Source organism: Dromiciops gliroides, chromosome 3 (genome assembly GCF_019393635.1).
Source record: "Dromiciops gliroides isolate mDroGli1 chromosome 3, mDroGli1.pri, whole genome shotgun sequence".
NCBI classification, from domain to species: domain Eukaryota; kingdom Metazoa; phylum Chordata; class Mammalia; order Microbiotheria; family Microbiotheriidae; genus Dromiciops; species Dromiciops gliroides.
The window spans coordinates 282,644,486-282,671,284 of NC_057863.1; the positions used below are offsets into that span (position 1 = coordinate 282,644,486).

General features: G+C 38.3%; 1 protein-coding gene across 1 annotated transcript in view; it reads right to left on the bottom strand.

Moving 5' to 3' along the window:
* Positions 1-26,799, bottom strand: part of PRRG1 (proline rich and Gla domain 1) — a 139,708-nt gene that overhangs the window by 36,401 nt on the left and 76,508 nt on the right. The gene's annotated exons all lie outside the window — the stretch shown is intronic.

Here is a 26,799-nt window from a genome sequence, read left to right on the forward strand (position 1 = left end):
TTAAGAGGCATAGATATGAAATTAGTTAAAAGACAGTCCCTGCCTTCCAGGAGCTCACAAATCAATAAGCATTTTTACTATGTTTGAAGCACTGTGCTAATCCCTGGTATGACAAAGAAAGGCAAAAACAGGCCTTACCCTTATGGAGCTCACAATCTAATATAAGAAGAAAAGAGGAGGGGCAGCTAGGTGGCGCAGTGGATGGAGCACCGGCCCTGGATTCAGGAGGACCTAAGTTCAAATCCGGCCTCAGACACTTAACACTTACTAGCTGTGTGACCCTGGGCAAGTCACTTAACCCCATTTGCCACCCCCCACCCCCATCACGCACACACAAAGTTTAAAAAAAAAAAAAGAGGAAAGGAATAAGCATTTATGTAGCACCAACTCTGAGCCAGGGATTGGGCTAAGGACTTTACAAATACAATCATTTGATACTGACAATAATCCTGTGATGGACCTGCTGCTCTTGCCCGAGTTTTACAGTTGAGGAAACTAGGGCACAATGCTTAAGTGACTTGCTCAGAGTCCCACAGCTAGTACATGTCTAAGGCAGGATTTGGATTCAGGTCTTCTTGCAGTAGATAGTATGTAAAAAACTACATATAAACAAGGACTTATTCAGGATGCATTGTCGGTAACTCAGAGGGAAGACTAGCAAGAAGAAGAATGAGAAGAGGCTTCTTGCAGAAGGTGGGATTTTATCTGATACTTGAAGTAAACTGGGAGGCAGAGAGAAGAAGGAGGAGACAACCAATGACAATGTATGGATCCTACTTCTGGGTAAATCACTGTTTTCTCCGATCCTTACAGCCTCTCAAACATAGAAACCATGCACCAGAGATGAAGCAATGTTAAAATTTTCATAGGCAAGTTTACCAAGAACCCAAATGAGGCAAAAACTCAATGAACTAACAGCAGAGAAGGCTGATCTCTAACCCAGATCAACTTACAAAATGCCCTTTCTTTTACACCTCCCTCCCTCTCTCTCGGCAGCAGGGCTGCAAAATTTGCCCCATGAACTTGCACAGAACTCAGCTCTATATTCCAATCTCCACCTCAACCTAGTGCCACTAAGTTCAAACAGCAGAAATTTGCTTGGTTTGTGACAGTAGCAAGAAGTAGTATCACTCAATGATTCAACACAACTAGGTCAAAGAACTCTGGAAAGAGGAATCTGGGGCAGGGTATGTATTTCGGGTTATGTGGTACGCCTCTAAGTCTGAAAGAAACATCAAGCTGAGGCCACTTGTCTCCCCAAGAATCACCAGGAGCAGAAATCTAGGGTGGTTAACCAAGAAAAGAGGCTGAGACAACTTTGAAATTTAACCCCCCTGGGGCAGCTAGGTGGCACAGTGGATAGAGCACCAGCCCTGGAGTCAGGAGGACCTAAGTCACTTAACCCCAATGCCTCACCAATAAATAAATAAATAATGAATAATAGAAATTTAGCCCCCAGGGAAAATGCTCCCAAAGGGAATAGAATGTGATAACATGAATAAAAGAGTTAAATTTTTTTTAAAAAATAGTGAAATTGCCAAATACCTTAGAGGAAGAAAACAATTAAAAACTTTTAGCATAAGCAGGTAAAAGGACAGAGAAGACAGTAACATAGGATTAGGGAAAGAAATCAGGAATCTCTGAGTAAGTATTGCAAGTCTAAAGAAAATGAATTGACACCTGATAGTGCTGATGGAACCACAAAAAGCAGGATGTACCTAGTTGGTTTAAAAAAGGAATAAAATTGCAAAATCAGATTTTATGGCCCACAAAGCAGAAATAACTGGCAGAATAGAAAAACTATGAATTCACAGTAGTAAATTTCATGAAAGAAACAACAGAGAGAATAACTGATTGGGAATGAAAATACATGGAATAAAAGACAAACTACAAGAGAAGCAAAAAACATTTCTTTTTAAAAAGCATGATGTCCATTGAAGCAAAACAAACAAGGGAGGCTGTGTACAACCAATTTAAAGATTACAAGTCTTCCAGAAGAATATGACAAGTTTAAAAAAAAAACAAAACTGAACATGATTCAAGAAATAATACAAGAAAACTGCCAGAATTCCTAAATGCAAAAGACAATAGACTCCACAGATTATATCTAGAGGGAAAAAAATCCCATACAGCCAATCCAAGATACATATGTAATGGTTAAATTTAACAATTATACTGGCAAACAGCAGGTCACCATGAAAGAGACCTTCAAATATAAAGGAAAGGAAATTTGAATAACATAAGAGTATTCTGTATCCTCTCCCAGAGATTACAGGAGGAAATTGAGTTATGGATTCCAATGAGCAAAAGAGCTCAAGGTGTAACCCAAGGTGTCTCATCCCACAAATCTGAATCTAACCATAAGTGAAAATAAATGGATGTTCTATAAAAAAAAGCTATTTGAAACATTTCTAGAAAGAAAACTGGAAGAATTTATTTGCTTCTCATCTGCAAGCCTTTGGTGCTTAGAGAGGCCACTCGTTCTGCCTTAGGAGAAGAGGAATCAGAGCTCCTAGGGAAAAATGACACCCAGTAAGAGGCCATGGACACAGGGAAGGCGTTTTGAGGCAAATGAGGGGAAAAATGACCAAGGGGAGGGTAAAGATGAATAATGAACTGCATAAGATGCATAAGGGACATAAGATGATTCCTTCCATGGGGCAATAGCCTCTCTCTCAGTCACTTGCACAAATTGGTATTTCTAAAAGTAAGGTGAAACAGCTATAGAGCTCAGGGCCTAAAGTAAGGAAGACTCATATTCCTAAATTCAAATCCAGCCTCAGACACTTACTAGCTGTGTGACCCTGGGCAAGTCACTTAACCTTTATTGCCCCACCCCACCCCCCAAAAAAATTGGAGGAGAGTAATGTGCAAGAAGACTGGAATGGTAGTAAAAGGCCAGGTAATGAAGGGGTTTGCTGCCAAAGATAACTTTATATTTGATCCCACAGTCTGAAAAGGAGTGACTGGAGTTTACTAAATGAGGAGGGTTAGAGGTGTGACATAGTCAGATCTGTGCTTTAGGAAGATCACCTTGGTAACTGAGGAAAGACCGGAGGTAGGGAGAAACCCAGAAGGTTCCTGCAATAGTTCAGGCAGGATGTGTTGAAGCCCTGTTCCAGTGTGGTGGCAGTATCAAAGAAGAAAAGGGGGCATATCTGACTTTTGCTAAGTCACACCAGGGTGCTAAGGGTGGAATGAGATGATCATGCAGAGAGATGATTCCCAAGTTTATAAACCCTGCTATGACCTCTCCCCGAAGGTCTAGTTCCAGATTCCTACTGGGAATTTCTGCTCTTATGACCCAAATCCTCCAAATCAACATCTTTGCCCCTTAAACCTCATGATTTTCTCATTTCTGTTCATGGTGCAAATACTCTACAAATCGCTACTTTTTTTTTTTTCAAATGGAAAGTACTAATGTGTCTCGGCTTTAAATTATCTACTGACCTGTAGGTCTGTATAGTAGTCATGATAGTCATGACATAAACAAAAGTAATGAAGAGTATTTGAAAGAGACAGTTGCTCCATATAATTATGTTATGAAGATTTGAAAATGAGATTTATGGTGCATATTTTTTAAAATTTGAATGTGTCCAGGAAACCTGATTAGGGAGATAACAGGATCCTAAATTAACCATAGCCATAACTACCATAAAATAATATTAGGAGAAAGGAACAGCTTGGAACACTTAAACATTTCCCTTGTTCTCTCCCCAGAAATCTCCTGATTTCTGCTACACCAATGGAGTAGAAAATTATGAAAAGTAATGAAGATCCATGTTTTCTAACCACCTGACCACAGCAATTTCTGACTGGTTTTCCATGATATCATATCAAAGGTCTTTATTTCTTAGAAATTTTAAATATAAGAAACTGACTCTTTCTCCTCCCTGCCTGTGGCTCCTTCCACCACCACCCGACCACCCTGGTTTTTTGTTCCTGCTTCCTCAGTTGTCAAGAGCTGTTGTTCTGAGAGTTAGAGTAGTCCAAGAGGTGAATTTTGTTATTTTACTGGTCCTGTGTAATTTAAGATTCTAAATGTGGATTCTAATCTGTTCCCCCAGTTTTGGGGGAAACTGACTAAAATCACTGATAAAACGAGTTTAGGTTTTTAAGGGTTTATTGAAAAATAGAAAGAAAAAGATTGAGAACAGAATTCCAACAGCCTGGCATTCCTATCTTTCCTCAAATTTCCTGTGAAGTCCTCTGCTGCCACCACCACCATCAAGTCAGGAATGCAAAAAAGCAAGAGCACTCCGTGCAGGCTCTCTTTCCTCCTTCCTGTCTCCTCCCGGAAAATAGGAGGCTCCTCAAGTTGATTGGCTGGTAGCCTTGATAGACAGCACCAATGAGCAAAACGTCATTTCCTGACGCCAAGGAAAAGCCACATGGCCTTGCCCTCTGAGGCATTTTCCTCATGGAGGAGCTCTCCCACAGCAAGTCTCCAGTAGGTGGCATCATTCCAATCATTACAGTCCACAATATAATCTCAGTTAGGAATTCAATTTTGTATCCTGGATAGAATACTTTAAATAGCATTATAATAATAATTGGCATTTATATACTGTTTGCAAAGCACTTTTCACAAATCTAATTCAATGCTCACAAAGTCCTTTTGACATAGAGGTGGTAGGTATTATCTCTGCTTTGCAAACGAGGAATCTGAAGCTCAGAAGAGTAAGTGACTTTGCCATAGTCACAGCTGATGGCAAAGGAAGAGCTACTTCTACCCCAGGTTACTGCTGAACCACTTTAAGCATGTGTTTTAAAAATCTCATGCTTAAAGATATTTTCATCACAAGACACATTCTCAAAAAGATACTTTACAAAGGGGGTTTCTTAATCTTTTTTTGTATCACAGCCTCCCTTTAACAACCTGGTAAAAATCTATGGATTCTTTCAGAGAACAATGTTTTTAAATGTGTTAAGATAAATACTTAGGATTACAAACAAAATTCAATATAAAGACAAAAAACCAAGTTCAAAATCCCCAGGTTGACTAAGATTAGAAAAGCAGAAAGTTAGCTAAGAAACAATTTTTCAAAAGTATCTTTGATAAAGACCTCATTTCTCAAATATATAGAGAACTGAGTCAAATTTATAATACAAGTCATTCCCCAACTGATAAATGGTCAAAGGATATTAACAGGTAGTTTTCAGTTGAAGAAATCAAAGCTATCTATAGTCATGTAAAAAAATGCTCTAAATGCAAATTAACACAACTCTGAGGTACTGCCTCATACCTATCAGACTAATATGACAGAAAAGGAAAATGACAAATGTTGGAGGGAAGTTCAGAAAATTGGGCTACTAAAGCACTATTGGTGGAGTTGTGAACTGATCCAACCATTCTCGAGAACAATTTGGAACTATGCCCAAAGGGCTTTAATGTTGTATACTCATTGGTTCTGCAATAATACGATGAAGTCTGCATCCCAAAGAGACTTTTTTTTAATAAGGAAAGAAAAAAGGGGAAAAGACCTATTTGTACATAATACATAATAATTTGTACATATTTATAGCAGCTCTTTTTGTGATAGCAAAGAACTGGAAACTGAAGGGATGTCCATCAATTGGGGAATGGATGAACAAGTTGTGGTATGTAATTATAACTGAATACTACTATGCTATAAGAAATGACAAGCAGGATGATTTCAGAAAAACCTGGACTTACATGAACTAATATAAAGTGAAGTAAGCAGAACCAAGAAAACACTGTACATAGTAACAGTAATTGTACAATAACTGTAACAGTAACTGTACAACAATGAACTGTGAATGACTTAGCTATTCTTAGCTATACAATGATCCAAGACAATTCCAAAGGGCCCATGATGAAAAATGATATCTACCTTCAGAGAAAGAACTGATGGCGTTTGAATACAGATCAAAGAATATTATTTTTAACTTATTTTTGTGCATATTTTTTTGGGGGGAAGAGGGTCTGTATTTTCTTTCACAACATGACTAATATGGAAATGTATGCATTATTGCACATGTATAACCTATATCAAATTGCTTGGCATCTCAGGGAGGGGGAGGGAGAGAATACAAAACACAAAATTTGTTTAAAAAAATGTTAAAAATTTTTATATGTGTATCTGGAGAAAAATATTATTCCTAAAGTTAAAAAAAGGAACCATTGCTGTAGAAGAAACCTATGTGTAATAAGCAAAATAAATAAATATCTACGAAAAGAATAAGATCTGGGACTTGATCCTTCCAACGGGCAGAAGTAAATATTGGGACTTTTGATATTCATTCCCCAACATATTCTGTCCTCCTTAAGTGGAGGCAACATTGCTTTTTTAAAAATCAGCTAGGTGGCGCAGTGGATAAAGCCCCGGCCCTGGATTCAGGAGGACCTGAGTTCAAATTCGATCTCAGACACTTGATACTTACTAGCTGTGTGACCATGGGCAAGTCACTAAACCCTTACTGCCCCATAAATAGATAAACGAATGAATGAATAAGTAAATAAATGAAATTTTCTTTGTTTTTTCCTATGTTTCTGTTTTAGTTTTTCTCTACCTTCTCTAGTACAGCCTGTGACAGGCTTCTCACATGTCCACAAAAGGCTGTTCTGTAAGTACCTAAAAGCAACTGAATGGCAGAAGGTTCATAATAATACCTTTAAGTCCTTGCAATCCCAGGGTGGGGGGAGCAGTAGGAGCAGCATCTGCCATGTAGACTAGCTTAATATCTCCTTTAAAAACATTGACACCATGCTCAAAACTTAACTATCTCAAAGAAGTAAGTTTCAGGCCACTGAGAGGTTTCTGGTGGCCCAAATACCAAAAGTCCCCACATGAGGATTCAGCAGTTCCCCTTTCTGGCTTCTAACTGGTAGACCAATATAATGCAGGGAAACCAAGCTTAAACAATTCAAGTCTATATGAATGCTGACTAGCTCTAGGTAAGCCCCCTCCCCACCCCCCTTTTTCTTAGCTGATACATGTTCTTGATCTCATTCTGTTCAATCTTGGGACACTGAACTCCTAGAATCAGGCCAACAACGACTCTACAACAATAGTTCTCAAGCAGCTTGTGCACCAGGGATCCATAAAGAGGCCTGAAGCCAACTTGTAGAACTCTAAAACTCAGTCAGGCTAAGCCAAAGCCATATACTGAAATGTAGTAAAAAATGGAATCTGTCAGGGCTTGTAGAGAGCAGGCAGTTAATAGTCAACTACGGGGCAGCTAGGTGGCACAGTGGATAGAGCACTGGCGCTGGAGTCAGGTGTACCTGGGTTCAATTCTGGCCTCAGACACTTAACACTTACTAGCTGTGTGACCCTGGGCAAGTCACTTAACCCCAATTGCCTCACTTAAAAAAAAAAAAAAAAGAGAAATACTGATTGATGGGAGGAAAAGGAGACAGAAAAGGACCATGGCCAAAATTCATTTTGGGCCACCAGGAGATATTCATAAACTTGGAATTCCAGAAGAGAGTTTACTCTTAAGAACCCAATTCATACTATAGGAGCAGTGACATCCAAGCTACAAAGGGAACAGGGCCAAGTGTCTTCTCAGAATCTCAGTGTTTTCTAGGATCACAGAGATTAGTATTTTCCACATATTGTATTTTTTTTTCAAGAGAAGAAAAAGAAAGGGGAAAAGGAATAGACTAGGAAAGAAATAAGGAAGAAGTGAGAGAAATTTGTCCCTACACTATAAATCATAAAACATCAAAATAATTTAGTAGTGGTTTAAAAAATTGATGAAAGTTGATCACCACAGAACAATGATTCTAGTGTTGTTTTTTTAAAAACTAAAAAGACGTTTTATTTTTCTGGGGGGGGGGAGTGTAGTTAAACTGGAAAAACATGATACAAAAGAAAAATAAAAGCATTACGAAACATTTAAAAATATAAAGAAAAAATGGAAGTTCAGAAAGCAACATTGGGTAGTTGCTCCTACCATGTTAAATTTAATGAATACATATATATATTCATGTTCATATATATTCCTATTTGTTTATTTTCCAGTTCTAAATAATTTTTTAAAAGATAGCAAAATAAACACGAGCAGCTAGTTGTCCAAATAACCCACTTTTGACCCCTCACAATAAAATATAAAAAATGAAGTTTATTCCTCTTGCTAAAAGATGATATATCTCACTTGACAAAATCTTCACTTGTGCTTTACGAATCTCATTCTATGGCTATTTTGGATCGATGATTTACTACTTCAATAGTTTGTTCTCAGCAGAGTTTAGAATGAAAACACAACCAATAAAACCTGTTTTTGGAATAGCTTCTTAAAGCCTTCCTCGTTATAATAATATCCCTGATATTTATGGAGTACTTCAATGTTTATAAAGCACTTTACACATGCCATGTCATGTAATCTTTACATCAACCCTATAAGTAATTACTTAGAGAGGTAAGTACTATATTATTATCCCCATTTTACTGATGAAAAAATTGATCTTCAGACAGTTGAAGTAAAGAGTTTCTATTAAGAGAAATACTTTCAGTATGATCTGGTCATATCGTGTATATAGTTAAGTGTTTTATTTTATTTTTTAATAAATTTTCTTCTTTGCAAACAAGAAAACACATTTAAAAAAAAAATAACAAAAAGGTTAGGTAACTTGCCCATGGTCACCCAATTAGTGTCAAGATTCAAGTCTGGGTTTCTCAGATCTAGAGTTCTTCCCACTGTGTTGTAGTAGTAGTAGTAGTAGTAGTAGTAGTAGTAGTAGTAGTAGTAATTCCTAATGATATATTATTATACAATTTTTATCATATTGTTATAAGTTATAAGATATAAGATATGAGGGCAGCTAGGTAAAGCAGTAGATAAATCTCTGAGTTCAAATCTGACCTCAAGACACTTAGTGTGACCCTGGGCATGTCGCTTAATACTATTTGACTCAGTTTCCTCATCTGTAAAATGAGTTGGAGAAGGAAATGGCAAAGCACTCCAGTATTTTTGCCAAGAAAACCTGAAATAGGGTCACAGAACTGGACATGATTGAAATGACTCAACTAAAAATATGGTATGCTATCATATAACAATTACTAGGTGCCAAGCACTGTATTAAACACTTAAGAAATAGTATCTCCTTTCATCTTTACAACAAACCTGGGAGATTATTACCCTCATTTTACAGAAGAGGAAATTAAAAGTATCTGAGGCTGCATTTGAACTCATCTTCCTGTCTCTAGGCCCGGTGTTCTATCCACTGTGATATCTAACTGCACTATCTCCTTACTATTATTTGTTTATGAAAGAACAACATGCAAAATCAAAATTTGGTAGAAAACAAACACTTTATGCTGTAAGGGTTAAATTCTAGCTATACTGTCTAAAATACTTAATGAGTGGTCACCAATAAATTATAAGCTTTAGCAAGAGTTAGACTTTTAAGCATTTATTAAGGAGAATAAGAACTTTGTAAAGAGAGAGAGAAAAGCCTAGATTCCTCTATCTATTAAAGGGAGAGCACATTTGTAGCTCCCTTCTCCACCAGAGTCCTCAGGAAAAGAGCGAGACAGAACGCCAGCCTCCCCCTTCTTCCTCCTACAAGCCAATGTCACTTCCTGACTCCAAAGAAAGCCGCGTGGTCCTGCCCTCAGAGGCCCTCTCCTCATGTTGGAGCTTTCCTACAGTAAGTCTCCAGCAGGTGGCGTCATTCCAATCATTACAATGTGAAGCATAGGCAGAAAGTGGCTAAATTGGCTGAATGAAAAACTATATTAAGGATTTACTCAGAATACACATTTTAAGATTTTTTTGAAATTTTAGTTTTGTTTTTCTCATTTTTTAAGATTATGCACTTCAGAGAAGATCAACTAAAGTCATGTATGAAAGTGCAAAATTAGAAGAGGTTAAAGTAATGGCTTTAAACACAATTTAAATGTGTACATATTTTGTTACACTATCAACACTGGAATCTCAGTAACAACACAAATGACAAAAGGCCACTCCATTCAGTTAAAGTGTCCTTGAAAGCAAGGGAGAGAAATTCCTGTTTCTCAAGAAAGGTTAAAGAATGGAGTGTATCTGACTAATTGTTGTATATGTGCGCATACATACACATTTACTTTCCCTGAATATTGCAAAAATATCAATGCTTTTATCCATATAGGTACTTCCTCTGGTTTGTTACCTGATAACCTTTCCAAGTCTTAGTAGACTAGATTATCCCTACTGTCTCTCTTCCTGTCCCCTGCAAATCATCTGGTGAAAAGCCTTTCTGCACTTAATTTTAGTTCTTAGAAAGAAGATACAATATGTTGCCAAAAACTGTACTTGAAGCCTTTCCAATTTGGTAGAATATGGCACAACAAACTGCTAATTCCCACCATGTACATTTCCCTATAAAATGCTCATTTCTAGTTCCAGGAAATGTATTGCATTTCTTGCTGCCAAATAGAACCATTGGTAAAAAGTTACCATTGAAAAGAAGAGTCTTTCCCTGGATGCAGATGGCATCTTCCTTCATATGCTTTCATGGGACAATTCGGATGAGTAAACAGTTCTGCAATTTCCCAAAAGCAATCCGGCTCTCTTTCTTCCTCCCATTCATCCCTGGGCCCAACTCACTGTCCATAAGAACTGTCCCATTAATATATATGATTGGACAAGCTCTATTTAGTGTTCAAAGAAAGCTTATTGAGGTTTGGGTAATAAACATTCTATATCCACTTCATCCTTCCTTCCAAGATGGTCAGGCCAAACTCCTTTAAGTGAGGAGGCTATGCAATATTCTAGGTACTGATGAAATCACTACAATGTCATCAGCAAACAGAAGCATCTGGGGGGATGCTTAACACCCTCAGGAAGCCCCCTCAAACTGGATCTCTTCAGTCACAGTGGCAAATACCTTGGATGAACATACAATCTCCCTGTTCATGATTCATCTGATGTTTATTGTCAAACATTTAATGTCAAAGGAATCTTAAATGATTTTAGTATCACAATGGGAGAAACTTTCTAAAAGATGCTGCAATATCACATTTTTTTCCTACCAAATCAAAAGTTTTTTTGTAAGCAACAATTAGCACAATGGGATCTTATACAAAGGGACCTTATATTTTCTATATCTTTCAGTTACTAGTGAAATGGTAAAGATGTGGTCCATAACTGCAAAGGCCAACTTGTTCCCCTTATGGCAGGATTGATGATGGTACCCGATTGGTTCAGGTTCAGTGTTGGGATGAAATGAGGCACTTGTAGGTCATCAGACAGTTAACAAAAGGGATTTATTTAGCTATAGCACAGGAAAGATATCAGAGCACTCAGCTTCAGTTTGGGTAGATGCAGCCTCCTTTGCCTCCTTAAGGAAATAGGGCAGGATATGTTAACTCCTGAGGTGTTGGAGCATCCACCAAGTTTGAGACAGCTGGACTAGAAATAGATGGAACTTTTTATACCCTTAGGTGACCAGCATGGCATTTGAAAGGTCTGACATAGTTTCTGGGGAATTTGATCATTTTATTAATAAGGTTAGCATGTTTATTAATAAAAGAATGGTCATTTGGCCATCTCTCTTAGACAAAAGATCTCTCAAGGTGGTGGGTTCACAGTTTATATGCCCTTGGAAGAGTAGGTGCTCCTAGGTGTGGCAATCAACTCTGATTGGTTAAGAATTAATGAGAATGAATATTATGAGAGGCTGGGCTATATCTTGCCATGGGACTTGGAGTACATGATTTAGATAATCCAAATCTTGGTCAAAGAGACTTATAAAATCAACATTTTCCCAGACCTGTCTGAGTAATAAACACAATGAGCAGGAATCCTCTCATCAGCCCAACATTAGAATTTCTTTTACTGTCTGATTAGATCTTGGCCTAAGTAAATCTTTGAAAAAGATTTCCCACACTGGTCAATTTCTGGATGAGGAAGTAGAAAAGAAGATAAAACCTTGGTTCTGATTCAATAATTAGTTATTAATATAAGAGAGAAATAATCATTTCTCTCACCAGGAAAATACATCAATGTAGCCTGAGGGTACCAGGATAGGGACAGCTTTATCTTCTTTTAGAGAAAGCAAATCTCCTGTTGGGTGGGTTGGGGAACTTGGGGAATTATGGGTCTAACCCATTTTGGGACAGGGAAAGGCACAGGGAAACCCTAGGGGATATCAGTACTATTACAAAACCCTTCTCAGAATAATGTTGGTTTTTAAAAAATTCATAATTGAAAAAATGTTATGTTTTACAGTTCAGTAAAGATAAAGATGTAATTTCTCCTCCATCCAAGTTGATGTACTCCCTGAAATCTATCTCCATGGAAATCTATCCTATGGACAGTAGGTTAAGAATCCCTGTGCTAGATTCATGCACAGGTGACTCTCAAAAGAGATTTTGTATAGATGGGAAAGTAAGAATACGTAGGTCAGTGGTTACTGATGTTCTCTTGGTTACATTTTTTCAGTATTAAAAAGGTTTGAGGCTTTTTATTCATATCTGTAGTATCTCCTATTCCAAATATATAGGTCCTTCAGCACTCTCACAATTGTATGGCCTATATGCATTTGATTTAATCCAGCCGTTTTTGTCCTTTTTGTTTTCTTTTGGGTTTCTTCTATTGATATATCTAGGTCTGAGGTGTTTTGATGTTCAGTCCTTTCAGTCCTCCGTGACTCTTCATGACCCCATTTGAGGTTTTCTTACTAGAGTGGTTTGTCATTTCCGTCTCCAGCTCATTTTACATATGAGGAAACTGAGGCAAATAAGGTTAAAGTGACTCACCCAGAGTCACACTGCTAGAAAGTATCTGAGACTGGATTTGAACTCAGGAAGATGAGTCTTCCTGACTCCAGGCCTGGCACTTTATCTTAACTGCAGTGTTAAGAATCCAAACATAGTGAGTGATTCTACTGCCTTTGATGGAGGAGGGAAAAAAACTATTCAAATGATTTTTTTTGCAAAGCTTTTCCATTTTTCTTCCGTTTGGAATCTTCCATTTTTGTTCTTGAATATGCTCACTGGTCATAACATAGTAAGTTTCCGACTACCTTTAGAGTACTCTGCTCTTCTTGAATGCAGAAATAGGCCTTAGGTGCCCTTGAAAAATCTCTGGTGCAAGCTGGGAAGCTTGAGGCTTGCTTACCTGCATTTGCACTGGCTTTCTTTCTTTTTTTAAACTACAGTTTCTCTTTAAGTTTTCTAATCATTATTTGGACTGGCACTCTTTTTAGATATTTGCTGGAGTACATATTTAAGACTTGGGATCCTCTGCAACTATTTCACACAGTTATATTTAAGGCTGAACTCTACTTCATTGTAATAAACAATGTGAGTTTCAAAGAAGTGATGATGAAACACCCCTCTGTGCTCTCAGATGAAAGGCGGGGAGGTTAGAGATTGGAGGATGGGTGCTTGCTCCCAGATGTGGTTAGTATGTCTACTGGTTTTGCTAAATCCTTTTCTTTATTACAGGGGAACTTGAATGGATTTGGTGAGGGTGAAGGGAACAGATTAAGAGAAATGCCTGATATAAAATCAAACGGCATCAATAAAATTAAAACACAACATTAGGAGTGAGGCAGGCAGCATTTATTCTTCACTTTTTCAAGCACTGTACCATGAGAAAGAAAATAACTGGATGTGGGAGACATGTCTGCAATGGAAGAAACATATTAGAGCAAATCAGGAGATTACAAGGTATATAGCCTTGGATTTTGGTCACCTTTGTAAAATGGGTGTGTTAGACTATATGGTGGATGTTTAAGGTCTCTTTCAGGTTCTATATTCTGGAGTTCTATGACTAAAAATGACATTTAAAGTAAAGAATAAGGCTGAGTTAGTTGGCTAAACATTTATTAAGTACCTACTATGTGCCAGGCGCTGTGCTAAGCACTTTACAAACATGAATTCATTTAATCCTCACAAAACCCTGTGAAGTAGGTGCTGTTATCATCACCATGTTCTAGTTGAAGATCCTGAGGCAGACAGAGCTTAAATGACTTGCCCAGGGTCACACAGATAGTAAGTATCTAAGACCAGATTTAAACTTAGATCTCTATGACTCCAGACCCAGTGCTCTATTCACTTGACCACCTAGGTGCGTCTAAGAAGAAAGTCTCAAATATCTCCTCCCCACCCCAGTTCTCAAAAAAACAGAAACATTATGGAATGGTTTTCTCACAAATATGTTTTTTCTGATACTCTGAACATAATCTGAGCACCTCTTGTAATATGTGCCAAGCTCTGGCCTGTTTACTTTGAGTCAAGCTGTTACTTCCATTTCGGTTTTGTTTGGCAGCTCCGCACACTGTGATCACATACAGACAGAATTCATTTTCCCAGTGAAGACAAAGCTTCAAATACAACATTGAACTTTTTCTTACTAAGAAATAAAGAATGGGAAGGGGCAGCTAGGTGGCAGTGGATAAAGCACCAGCCTTGGATACAGGAGGACCTGAGTTCAAATCCAGCCTCAGACACGTGCTAGTTGTGTGACCCTGGGCAAGTCACTTAACCCCCATTGCCCCGCCCCCCCCCAAAAAAAAAGAAAGAAAGAAAGAATGGAGAAAAATAACAATTCAAAATTTTGCTGATTTAGGTGCCATTACCATAAGCTGAATAGTGGGAAATAGCATTAGAAGTACAGAATATAAAGATCTTCAAGTCCCAGCACCACCATTTCCAAAACAAGACTAGGCAAGTTTTTGAGCCTCTCTGAATTTCAGTGTCTAGATGGTAAGCTCCTTGAGATCACAGACTGTCTTTTGCTTTTTTTGTATCCCCAAAGCTTAGCCCAGCACCTGCCATACATACAGTAAGGGATGCTTACTGATATGCTTGTTGACTTGACTTGTCCTGGAAACTGGAGATGACAATACGTGTATCTATCTCAAATCACAATTCTTTTACCTATCAAAAGTAGCTTTATTTGGCTTAATTCCAAGGAACCACATACCCTTCTCAGGATAAGAATAACTGAACTCTCATCACTAGGAAGACTGACTGAGGCTTTAAGGCTCAACAACTTCTCAATTCACCCTCTCCTCTGATTGGAGGGCTAGAGGGTAAAACACTAAACTCCTCCCAAAGACTCTTTATAAAGGGCTAACAACCTTCCTGGTAACTCCATTTTCCATCAGTAATTCTTTTGGGGTTTGAACCCAAGGAACCACATACCTACTGGTGCTCCCCCCCTCCCCTTTTCAGATTCCTTTGTGTACAGTCTTCCCCAGTTATGTGGTAAGCTCCTTGAAAGAAGGGACTATCTATTTTTCTTATATATACTCCCAAAGTTTAGTACAATGCCTGCACACAGTAGGCACTTGAATTTAATTACCTACTATGAGCCAGGTACAATTTCACTTGCCAAGGGAATTGAGAAATGAGACAATGGATGTGAAAATGTAACTTATACCTCTGTAAAGTGAAAACTGTAACTAATTGGGGAGGAGGCAGCGTTATTAAATGTAAGGGAGTAAATGATATTAAAGGTGAACTTTTCTTACCTCAGACATTGAGGGTTGAGGGTAAACACAGTAACAGAAAGGAAATAATCTATTTCACATGATGCAGTGGCCTTACACCTTACCAAAGCTAATCCCTCTACTTGTTCATTCTATCCAGTCTCCTCCAACAGACTGCTCCCTCTGTCATTCCCATTCATCACTTATTTTCAGTCTCTCCTTCTCTATTAGCTCATTTCTTACTGCCTATAAACATAGCTGTGTCCTCCTTAGGCTGAAAAAAATCCCTCACTTGATTCTTCCATCCCCTCTAATCATCATCTTATTTCTTTTCTACTCTATTCTTTCCTGCCTTTGTAGCTAAATTCCTTGAAAGGGCTGTCTACAATAGGTGTCTCCACTCTCTCTCCACCCACTCTTTTTAAAATCCCTTACCATGTGGCTTCTAACCTTATCATTCTATGGAAAATGCTCTCTCCAAAGTCACTAAAGATCTCTTATTTGCCAAATCCAGTGGCCTTTTCTCTATCCTCATTCCCCTTCACTTCCATGCACCCTTTGACACTGATTATTCTCTCTTCATTGACAATCTCTTCCCTAGGTTTTCAGGACACCACTCTCTTTCGGTTTTCCTCCTACCTATCTGGTCACTACTCTCTCATCTTTGCTGGATCCTCCTTTGGATCACATCCTCTAACCACAGGTATGCCCCAGAATTCTGCCCTGGGTCCTCTTCTCCCTCTATACTACTTCACTTCAGATCTCTAATTCCACAGATTTAATTACCATTTTGATTCAGATCATTCTCAAATATATCTTTCCCTCCCGAACTGCATATTCAGTAGACATCTTAAATTCAACATGTCCAAAACTGAATTTATTATTTTTCCTCCTAAATTCGGCCCCCACTCCACACTTTTTCTATTATTATAGAAGGCAGCACCACTCTCCCAGTCCCTCAGGATCACAACCTAGGAGTCATTCTGAATTCCTCTCTCTCAGCCCCACCCAATCCCATCTGTTGCCAAGACCTATCAATTTCACCTTTGCAACATCTCTCAAATATTTCCCTTTCTCTCCTGACACCATTACCATTGTAGTGTAGGTTCTCACCAGCTCAGGCCTTGATTATTGCAATAACTAGCTGGTGCATCAGCCTGTCCCAAGTCTCTCGCTAACCCAATCCATCCTCCATTCAGCTACTAGGGTGATTTTTTTTCTAAAATTTAAGTCTGATCATGTCACCCCTGTTATAATGAAAGTATGGACTACCTGGATTTGATGGAGTTGCTGTATTATCCAAAAGGATTTTATGAAACCCTGGATTAATAGGAGTAAAATGCCCTTTGACTGAACTTCAAACTGAACCCAGATAGCCCTATCTGCTGACTTCTTTCCCCAGGATAGTAAGTCCCTACCTTGTAAAAACATCTGGGCATCTTTTTCCTTGCCAAAATCCCATTTTTGCAGAATCATATGTTATCATAGTGTTTCAGTTAAGTAGAACTATCAAGCTGACTGGTATTTCCTACATTGTTGTTATAACTGGACTTGTTAAACTGATTTGCATTGGGGCAGCTAGGTGGCGCAGTGGATAGAGCACTGGCCTTGGATTCAGGAGGACCTGAGTTCAAATCCAGCCTCAGACACTTAACACTTACTAGCTGTGTGACCCTGGGCAAGTCACTTAACCCCAATTGCCTCACCAAAAAAAAAAACAACAAAACTGATTTGCATTATATCCATTCTTGTCATAGTATTTGCTTTTAGGTTGATTTGTATCATGCTAATGAAACTGATAACACCCTGTAACCAGTGAACAAAGAAACCCTAAATACCCTCAGAAAGAGAAAGTCTTTGAGCTCCTTCTTTGGAAGGGGTCTCTGGCATGATTCATGCCTGCTTGTAGTTGGGACAAATAAATTGGTACTATGTTTTTCCTGTCTGTCTCTGATCTGGTTTTTCCTGTAGGAGACATTACAAAAATAATTTCTCCGATTTTTTTTTTTTTTGGTAGGAGACAGGCATAAAAACAAAAATTGACGCCCCCTACTCAAACTTCAGAGCCCTCCTATTGCCTCCAAAAGCAAATACAAAATGCTGTTTGGCATTTAAAACCCTTCATGACTGTTATGGGGTTAGGATTAACGTTTAAAATGGCCAGCTAAACTGAAGGACAAGAAACACCTTGAGAAGCAAGAGAGAGAGGCCCATTAGGCATGACTGCTGTTTGAGTGGCACCAAGGGGATAGATAACTCCAGAAGTCAGGACCACTTCCCCTCATTCCAGCTTCCCCCACCCCCAAAGGGAACTTTCCACCGTCATCTGTCCCTCCACCATCTGTCCTCTATAAAAGTTTTTGCCTTTCTTCTGTTCAAGGAGATGGGTATCTCAGAGAACCAGTTCTCTGAACCATCTCCGCATGAGAGAAGTTCAAGGGCTTCTTCTCTCTGGGTTTCCTTTCTCTAGCACCTAAATAAATGATTATTTTATTCAAATTGGATTTGTGTGTGAGAGGGTGTAATTCTTTAAAGAGGAATACCTAGGGACCCCCACACTAACCATTTCCCCCGTGACAATAACCCAGTCTTTCTACCTTTGCATTCTCCTTGCAATGATACATACTTGCTCAATCCAGTGACACTGGCCTCCTGATTGTTCCATGAACAAGACAATCCAACTCTTGGCTCCTGGCTTTCTCTCTCTGGCTCTACCTCATGCCTCTCCCTCCTCCACTCTACTACTACTGACTTCCCTGGCTTCCTTTAAGTCCCAGCTAAAATCCTCCCTGCTAGAGGAAGCTTTGCCCAACCCTTCTAAATTCCAGTGTCTTCCCTCCATAAATTATTTCCTATTTATCCAGTATAGAACTTGCTTTATAAATCTATGTGTTTGTATGTTGTCTACCCATTAGAATGTAAGCAGGGAGTGTCTATTGCTTCTTTTGTATTGCCAGTGTCTGACACATAGTAGGCGCTTAATAAATATTTACTGGATTAGATTAAATCTAGGTAAATATACCTTCAAAGATCCTCAATACTGATAAAAGGTGGCTTAGATTTATGGTCAAGTAGCTTTCAGTTTAGAAAGATTTCAGAGACAGAACTTGATTGTCACTCAAAAGGCTGAGTTTCACTAAAGAAGTCTTTTTTAAAAAAATGTCCCCTAGAGCTTGTTTGTCTTGAAAAAGAGACAAGTGGCTATTTTCCTTTGTGTCTTTAATACACAGAAACGGATGCCTTGGGGCATTTTGGATAAACCAGCATCTAAAATGTCCTTGAGCTTGGGGAGAGGAGGTTCCATGAAATGGAAACAAGCATAACAATAGGGTTTCCTGGAATAAAGTTAGATAACATGCCAGAAATGGATTTATATAATAGAAGAGGCTCAAAGGAAGTACTGCAGGGTCTGAAAAGTCAATATTTTTTTCCTCATTTTTTTTTCTGAGCATTACTATGACTTTTTCCCAACTCATTATGATCTTCCTGAAAACCACATTACTTTGTATATTTAGAAGTTTCTAGTCTAATGATTTCTCACAACAACACAGAATAAAATATAAGATAAACGACCTGAATTTCCCTTTTATTAGCAGTAGCTTAGGTTAGTGGATAGAGAGCTTGCCTTGAAACCAAAAAGACCTGAGTTCAAGTCTCACTTTGGACACATACTGCTGGGGTGACCTGAGGCAGGCCAAAAAGCCTCCAGTACTTTCCAGTTCACTTTCTAAGGTACAGAAGGTGCTAATCTGCATTGAGAAGAACTATGATCCAAGAGTTCTTCAAACCAATGAATTCATAGATCCACTTCCTTCCTATCCCTTCTCTCCTATTGACTGGGCAAATGAATAAAAAGGCCAATATCCTTTCCATAGAATGGGGATGGATAACATTAAACAAGTTATGAGTATACAAGGCAATTTAACTGAACACAACACAAAGCATATATTTTCCTATTTATTTGCATACTAGAAAGAACACGGTTAAGAACACAAAGATCAGGATTTAAATTTAGTCTCTGCCATTGAATTATCAAGACACCATCACCTAATCATCTCTTTAAAGATTCAGCTTCCTCATCTATAAAACAGACTACTAATCTTATACCATTTAAAAAATTACAATGTACTTTAATTTTTTCCATCAAGTACCATGCAAATTATTAAAATTTTTTCATATAGATCATATTTTTAATTTAGGAATACTAAGTCACAAAGAGAGGCATAAGGGATATTAGCTAGGAAATATATGACTGGAAAAGCAGGCAAGGGGATATAGACAAACAGCAATGTTGCAACTGTCTTGTTAAATGTGAATTGTGTGTGTGTGTGGGGGGGGAGTACCTAAGCTATATGTAGTAGGGGGCATATATATAACAAGTCCATAGGTTCATATACAATTTGCATTTTTGTTTTACTGACCATATAAAAATATTCATGTTTTCTGATATTTTACATTTAAATTCTGGCAGTTCCCTAGTTTATAACTCATGTGAAGGCTGGTGACAGCTTATATACACATTTATAGGTAATTAATTATTTCATTTTACTTGTCTGCATCAGAGCCTTGCCTTTTCTTGATTTATTGTGGTGGCATATTCCTGTTTCTGCAGTTAAAATGATGTCAACAACTCAGTGTCAACCCTAATCTTCAGAATTTTAAAACCCTAATACAAATCTATCTGGTGTTGACAGCTGCCATCATTATAAATGTAAATGTTTTATATTTATGATAAAAGAGAAAAAGAGAAGAGTCCATTGTGAAAAGACAAAGGATAATAAATGAATACCAGTACTATATCAGAGGCTACAAAATACAAAAAAACAGATTAGGAAGAAAGTCTCAAGTGTGTTAGGCAGATTCTCTGTGGAGGACTTGAACGACAACATAGACAAGAACCACAGAGGGAAGGACAACGTGGATGGGTTTTTTTGTATTAATACCCTGTGGAAAGTAAAATCTAATGCGTGTGTCCTTAACCTGAGGAGGGGAGAAACTAGCTAAGGTTTCCTTATAAGCCAGAAAGGTCAGCACCAGTTTTTCTGGTATTAAGTATTTATTAAAGAGTAAAGAGAACACGTGGAGTACAGAGAGTACAGGAAAAAAAAGCCTTATCTACCTTAGGGTTCATACTGGCCCCCTTCTTCCCTTCTCCTCTCTGCCACCAACCCAAGGTTCAGGAATGAAAGAGACCACAGCCAACTTCCCTTGCTACTTCCTGTCTCCCTCACCAGAAGGGGCCATCCTTCAAGCTGACTGGTTGGGGGGTGGTCTCATGTTGATATCGCAGTCCACAGCCTTTGAGAACAACACCCCACTCATGGCACGCAGGTGTGGTCTCGATTTAATCAACCTTAAGTAGGTTCTGGGTCAGTCTCTCAGTCTCACCCAATTCAATAAATTCCAAATCAATCTTCAGGTGGGGCCCCTGGGCATCTGCCAAATCCCATTATTTTCTCACAACCCACAGTGAGGCGATCAAGGATCCATTTGAGTAAAGAAATATAAACCTCCATTAGAGTTGATTTTATGACTCTTTGTTATATGGAGGTGACTATGGGTTCTCAAAATCCATGTCAAGAGATCACAAGGCTGTGTAGGTTCCATTCAGCTACAGAGAAACATAGGCTTATAATAGGCTTATAGATATAATGTTGGAAGAGAACACAGAGGCCATCTACTCCAAATATTTACCCCCCCAACCCCCACCATTTTACAGAAGAAAAAATTTGAGTATGGGCCCACCAATCTGCTACAAAGCAACAGAATTCTGAAACCTCACTTGAGTCTAACTAAACTGGTTTAATAATAACAGTCAGAGGCAGCTAAGTGGTACAATGGATAAGAGTGTTAGACCCCATGTTTTCTTTTAAAACATGACTAATATGGAAATATGTTTTGCATGTCTACACATGTATAACATAACAAATTGCTCGCCTTCTCAATGAAGGGACTGGGGAGAGAAAATTTGGAATTCAGTTTTTAAAATGAATGTTTAAAATTGCCTTTACATGTGATTGGGGGAAAATAAAATACTAAATTTAAAAAAACAAAAAGGTTTACAACCCAACTCAGGGAAACAGGAGTTCAAATATGGCCTCAAACAACACTAATACTATGTGACCCTGGGCAAATCACTTAGCCTCTGTCTGCCTCAGTTTCCTTATCTGCAAAATGGGGATAACAAAACTTACAGACTAATCATAAGGATAAAATAGGACAGCTATGTGGGGCAGTGGATAAGAACACTGAGCTGGGAGTCAGGAAGATGAGTCTTCCTTAGTTCAAATCTGACCTGATACTTAGTAATTGCATGACCCTGGCCAAGTCACTTAACCGCGTTTGTCTCAGTTTCCTCACATCTGTAAAATGAGCTGGATAAAGAAATGACAAACCACTCTAGTATCTTTGTCAAGAAAACTACTATGGGTTCATGAAGAGTCCAAAACAACTGAAGGACAACAAAGATTCTCTTCCATTTCTACTGTACTGAAAGAATCTCAGAAATATTCCCATCTTCAATAGGCAAAATGTATATAGGGAATTAATTTTACATGTGAATACTTACTGTTAAAACACACACACACACACACACACACACACACACACACACACACACACAAACACAGAACCATAACAGCTTAAAAAAAATGCCTGTCATGAAAGTAGGTAGGCAATTTCTTTAGAAGGAAAATCCTGCTAAGGAAAAAGTGATGGCAGTTGTCAACACCAAAGAGATATGTAATACAGTTTTAAAATTCTGAAGATGAGGGTTTACAACGAATTGTTGACATCATCTTAACTACAGAAGCATGAATATGCCACCACAATAAATCAAGAAAGGGCAGGGCTTTAATGGAGACAAGTAAAATGAAATAATGAATTGCCTATAAATGTGTATGTAAGTTGTCACTAGCTTTCACATGAGCTATAAAACAGGGAACTGCCAAATAAAATTAGGTACATTACAAGAGAATCACTTTTCAGGACTTGTGGGTTTAAAGGTTCATTCTATCCTAGGAAATACAGAACCAGATGCCCAGCTTTAAAGTTTTGAAATGGCCTCAAATGAGCAATAGTTCAACGAGAAATCAAAGAGGTGTAATTACTTTAGAGTCCATAAACCATACATCCTTATCCTAAATATTGACTTTCTGATAAATGTCTGTGCTCCACAAGCTACTGAAGACATGGAAATGAGCAAAATCTAGAGCCTAAAAGACTCATTTTATTCAAGCCTGAATAAAAATGGAAAATGCAACTGGTAGCACTTAAAACTTTTTTTTTTTAGGTTAGCTATTAGTTGAATCAGTGAGAAAATAAAATGTTACTCAGTCTCTACCTGATCTCCTCCTATAATATCTGCCCAACATTGTCATCTAGTCTCCACTAATATGCCTCCAGTAAAAGGATGTTCATTACACTAGGAAGGCAGCTCAATCATGGAGAGAAAAGACCCCAAGTTCGAATCCTGACTGCCATATATGATTTATGTGATCTTGGGAAAATCACAATGTCCTATTTCCAGCTCTAAATCTAGAATCCGATGATCTTGAGCTCAAAATATACCTCCCTGTAATGTTCATTGTGGGGGAGCTAGGTGGCACAGTGGATACAGCAAAGGGTCTGGAGTCAGAAAGACCTGAGTTCAAATCTGGTGTCAGATACTTACTAGCTGTGTGACCCTAGGCAAGTCACTTAACCCTATTTGCCTCAGTTTCATCATCTGTAAAATGAGCTGGAGAAGGAGAGGGAAAATCACTCCAGTATGTTTGCCAAGAAAATACCAATTGGGATCACAACAACAACAACAAAAGTGTTCATTGTTACCATCCTGATGTTATTAGTAGATTAGTAAAGTCCATTAAAAACTGTACTTGAGGGGGCAGCTAGGTGGCGCAGTGGATAGAGCACTGGCTCTGGATTCAGGAGGACCTGAGTTCAAATCCAGCCTCAGACACATGACACTTACTGGCTGTGTGACCTTGGGCAAGTCATTTAACCCTCATTGCCCAACCAAAAAAAAATTAAAAAATAAAAATAAAAATCTCCTCCTCTCCCCAAACTCCACATGCTGCTACCCATAATAGAAGGAATCTTCCTAAAGCATAGGCCTGACTGTCAAAGTGTTCTGGCTTGCTTTCAGAGCCCTTCGCAACCTGGCCTCTTCCTCTCTTTCCTGAGCTCTTATACCTTATTCCTTTCCAACTTTTGCTGAACCTGCAGTTCTGGCCTCTTTGCTGTTGCTCACAGACTTCACCTCCCAACCTTGTGTATCATCACTGACTAGTTGATCCTGTAGACTGGAATTCTTTCCCTCCTCCTAGTTGCCCTTTCCCTGTCTTCCTTCAAGTACCAGGATAAAATTCCACTTTCTTCAAAAAACCTCTAATGGGGGCAGCTAGGTGGTGTAGTGGATAGAGCACCGGCCCTGGAGTCAGGAGTACCTGAGTTCAAATCTGGCCTCAGACACTTAACACTTACTAGCTGTGTGACCCTGGGCAAGTCACTTAACCCCAATTGCCTCACTAAAAAAACCAAAAACATAAACAAAAAAAACCTCTAAAGGGGGCAGCTAGGTGGCGCAGTGGATAAAGCACTGACCCTGTGGATAAAGCACTGGCCCTGGATTCTGGAGGACCTGAGTTCAAAGCTGGCCTCAGACACTTAACACTTACTAGCTGTGTGACCCTGGGCAAGTCACTAATGATCCTCTCTTAACACTAGGGCCTTCCTTTGGAGATTATCTCCTTTGTAGGTTCTACTTATATCTTGTTTGTATACAGTTGTTTAGATTGCTTAGATTGCAAACTCCTTGAGGATAGGGTTTTGGTTTTGTTTTGTTTTATTTTGGGTCTCCCCCCCACCCCTTTTGTCCCCAGCACTTCAGGCACTGACAATAAATGCTTGTTGACTTGACTTGACTAAGAACTTAATACATTCTTTAAGGAAAGGACAAATTGTTTCATTTTAATCTCTTTTCACTGTGAGACCCAGAAAAAAGAAATGCAAGAGAGAAACATACAGGGGCTTTGGGTTATCTTATGCCAAAGGGGCAGGAGGCTCAGAAGAAGCTACTCCTGTTACTTTGTAAGAAGCAGGATATATGCCAAAATTTAAGCTGTAGAAATATTGCCTCCATTTATCTCTGAGCAAATGAGCAGAGTTTATGAAACCCAAGCTTGTAGAATTTCTCAGTGGTATGTGTAGGTCAAAGGTTACTCCATATTAAGTAGGTAAGGAGTATAAATCCCAAATGAGTCTCCCAGGGATGATCACAGCAGTACTGCTTTAGCTTTGTTTCCCCAGAGGAAAGGAGATACCTAAAGGCCAGAACATGAAACAAGTGGTTTACGGTTAAGGTGAGCTGTCTCTAGAGACAGAGGACAGGAAGTTTAAATCACCTCTGTGTTCTTCCGTTATGTGGAAATCCAAGGAGGGAAAGATGTAAAGGGAAAGCTTATGCGATCCAAATATGGGTAAGAGATTAAAAGCAATAATGGTTCAGAAAAAAAGGTCATGCAGAATTTAAACATTTGATAACCATGAAATTTTAGTGATAGAAGGGACTTCTAGAGGCCACTTAATCCAAACTCCTCTTTTTACAGAAAAGGAAAAGGAGGACCAGAGAGAACTGACTTACTCAAGATCACAAAGTATTAATAACAGAGCTAGGATTAAAGAAAAGGTTAAATATATACCTAGGAGTTTAAAATGGAGAAAAGATAAATTATTTTAATATTTTCATCTGATTTTGAAATTAATGCACAGGAATTTTGAACTAGTTCAAACATTCTGGGAGAATAGTTTGGAATTGTGCCAAAAGGCTATAAAACTACAACCCAACAATACCACTACTAGATACCAAACAGATCAAAGAAATACCAAAGGGAACAAAAAAAAAGGAAATTGAGGAGATCTCTATCCTTTGGGGAATGGCTGCACAAGTTGTAATATATGATTGTGATGGGAGTACTATTGTGCTATAAGAAATGATGAGCAGGATGATTTCAGAAAAAGCCCGGAAAGACTTTTATGAATTGATGCAGAGTGAAATGAGCAGAACCAGGAGATCATTGTATGATAATAGCAATATTGTAATTATGATCAACAGCAAAAGACTTAGCTACTTTGATCAATGTAATGATCCAAGACAATTCCAGTGGATTCATGATCAAAAATGCTATCCACCTCCAGGGAGAGAACCGAGAAACGCTGAATATAAACTAAAATATAATTTTTTTAAACTTTATTTTTCTTGATTTTTTGTGACATGGATAAAATGGCAATGACTGATTTAATATGTATAATGGATATCATTACTTGTGCTCTGAATACCCTAGGGGAAGGAAAAATTTGGAACTCAAAATTAAAAAACAAACCAACCTATATGCTAAAAATAAATAATAAAATAGAGGAAGGGGGGAAAAAGAACCATGCTCTTAAGATGATAAATGAGATAATGGCAAAGTGCTTAGCCTGGCACACTCTGAGTACTATTAAATGTTAGCTATTATGAATGGTGAAAATTACCATTTGTTGAATTTTCATAATTATCTTATTTGGGGGTGACAGTGATCTTCAGGGTCTAAAAGCTATTGAAGGACTGTGCCATCTGCCCCAATCCCCATCAGTCTAATTTCAGAATTGTCTAAGAACTGTGCTAAGACTTTTAAAATGACATTTGGGAGGCCATTAGGAACTCTACCACATTGACTTTATTGGACTATTTGGTGGTAAAATGCACTGGGGAAGAAACTTAAAAAGAGTGCTTAATATTCCCCCAAGGACCTGAACCTGGGAACATGGACAAATATGGCCAAGTTGGTTTCTTACAGAGATAAAGGGGTCCACCTCAGTTTAAAAAGGTCAAAAGGGCAAATAGTATTATTTGAGTTTGCAGGGTTTTTTTTAATCTTTAAAAAAATTATTATAAGAGATGGCTTTCTTGGAGAAGAAGGGATATAGGGGAAAATAAGGTAATATAAGAACAATATTTTTTTTAAAATTCAGGGGATTTCAGGTGTTCCTGATACCATATTCAGGATGCTATCCAGTCAAACATGCATGGGTTGTCATGGCCAAAAAATTCATCACCCAGAGTGAGGGCCAAAATTTGATATACAGAGTATTATTTGGGCGACTCGCCTTAATATTGGGGTCCCGGAAATATGAGGGACCTTTTAGGTTTTCCCTCCGCTCTGAACTGTCCTTTTTAGATATTTCTCCCAGGCCATTAAGAAGCCTCTAAGCTTTAGTTCACAAAAGGATCAGATTTTATTACTTGGGAATTAATTAAACAACAAAGATAAGGAAATAGGAAAATAGAAATACAGATGAATGTTCTTAACTCTAAACTTAACCTATGCAACCCCAGACAGTTTCCAATTAAGCTAGTTCAAAGGAAT